The 2,086-nt window shown below is 38.4% G+C and overlaps 1 protein-coding gene across 1 annotated transcript in view; it reads left to right on the top strand.

Annotated features, from left to right (window-relative positions):
* The window catches only part of dot1l (DOT1-like histone H3K79 methyltransferase), a 17,983-nt gene that overhangs the window by 12,310 nt on the left and 3,587 nt on the right, over positions 1-2,086 (top strand). The gene's annotated exons all lie outside the window — the stretch shown is intronic.

The following is a 2,086-nucleotide window of genomic DNA, read 5'->3' as shown; positions in this document are numbered from 1 at the left end:
CCACAGGTGTGCTTATCCCCTGTAGAGAGACACACACACACACACACACACACACACACACACACACACACACACACACACACACAATCTGGTAGAGCTATCTTTATGGGGACCTTGCATTGACATTTATTATTTTCTACAGGCTAACCCTGACCACCAACCCTAACCTCACAGGTACCTACACAACCCTAAAATTAACCTAAACTCAATTTACATCTTAGTCCTAAACTTAACTCCCGACTCACCAATGGCGTTTCCTCTTAGGGAGACTAGACTCAGGTCCCCATAAGTAACATTAGGTCCCCACAAGTAGGTGTGTATACCAAAAAAAAAAAAACTGTCCCACAACATAGGGAATACCAGTTCCAAGAAAATGTTCTCACCTCGTTTGTTAAAATCATATGATGGTCCTCACTCTGTAGCTGAAGAAACAAGCACACACACAGGCACACACATTATGTTCCACTTCTATTTTAGGAAAAAGAACTGAAGCTGCTGAATTTTACAGCAATGAGATAAATGTAAATTACAAGTTTTGGGGGACCTTTTGGAATCTGCTCCTTCTCTCCGTCAGAGTCTCACCTCTTCCTGTCCTTGTCTGCATCCCTGTTCCTGTCCATGAGCACCTGCTGTGCTGTTCAGGTGAGTCTGCTGCAGGCTGCTGGCATCAACCGATGGGATATTGAGAGCAGCTCCCATAGGGGTGCACTCACTGTATGCTCCAATATGCATCCTCTCTGTCTGAGTGAGGGGGCTTWGGTCAGGCTCAGCAGGTGGGAGAGGAGGAGGAGAGGATGAAGGGTTTGGAGGGGTAGAAGCATCACCCAGTTCCACTATCATCTCTTGGATGGTGGAAACCACCTCCGCCCAGTCCATCCCCGCTATAGTCCTTTCAAACTCTTCGATCAGGTGCATGTTGGAGGCAGAGGCGGTTTCTGATTCACTCATGGAGATCTTTCAAAAGATTGATGGTCTGATGTCAGAAACTCAGAACTGCTGTACAGCCTCATTTATCAAACATTATTCATCATCTGATAACTAACTGTGATTACTGCAGCAAGAAACATCCAAGCTGAAGAACAAAACTTTATTTCAGTATTCTTTATGTCTGCAGCAGCAGACTGTTTCAACCAGAGTTGTAAAGTAACTAAGTACAAATACTTTGTTACTGTACTTAAGTAGAATTTTTGGGTGTCTGTACTTTACTTGAGTAATTATTTTTCAGCATACTTTTTACTTTTACTCATAACTTTTTTACACAATTATCTGTACTTTCTATTCACTACATTTTTAAAAAGGTAAGAAGTAGAAAGACGTTACTGCTGTTTTATTCTGAGTTGCTATTACTTAAAAAATACTATCCTGATAAATTGTGTCTCCTGGATAGAGTGAATTTAATTGTGGTTGGATGAGAAGTATAAATATATACAGTACCATTCTGACACTGTATTAGCTTGAACACAACCCATCACAGCTGCACACCATTAAAAAATGTTTTTGAGAATTCCCCTCCCAATAAATGTAATTTTGGAAAATATAACTGCTCACTTTTACTCAGTACTTTTACTTTTAATAAATTAGATTTTGTGTCAAATTTACTTTTGATACTTAAGTACAAAAAGTATCAGATAAATTAAGACTTTTACTCAAGTAATACTTTTAGAGAAGACTTTAACTTTTACCAAAGTATTTTTATGATAAGGTACTTGTACCTTTACTACTCAAGTATCACTTTGATCATTTTATTACTTTATACAACACTGGTTTCAACTCAGGTAGATTCATTATCCATATTTTTTAAATCAGTACAGGTAAATAAACATTAATCCTGTTGGTACCTACCGTCTGTGTTGACTGATGCTTTACTTCTCTGCTCCAGAAAGATTTGAGCAAACTTCTTCTCTTTTGGGCCTCTGATGAACAAGTGATCGCAATGCAAAGTCTACTGGTGAAATAATTGTATTATTGTTTAAACTATTTGTGCTTGTTTCTCGGGCTTTAAAAAACATAACTACCGTGGCAACTAGTCATTTAAATTTTCTAATTGTACAGTTCAAATATAAACATCATTTCACATGGTGGGTCC

The sequence above is a fragment of the Austrofundulus limnaeus genome, unplaced genomic scaffold (assembly GCF_001266775.1).
Source record: "Austrofundulus limnaeus strain Quisiro unplaced genomic scaffold, Austrofundulus_limnaeus-1.0 Scaffold25, whole genome shotgun sequence".
Lineage (NCBI taxonomy): Eukaryota > Metazoa > Chordata > Actinopteri > Cyprinodontiformes > Rivulidae > Austrofundulus > Austrofundulus limnaeus.
This window is presented reverse-complemented; position numbering and strand designations above follow the sequence as displayed.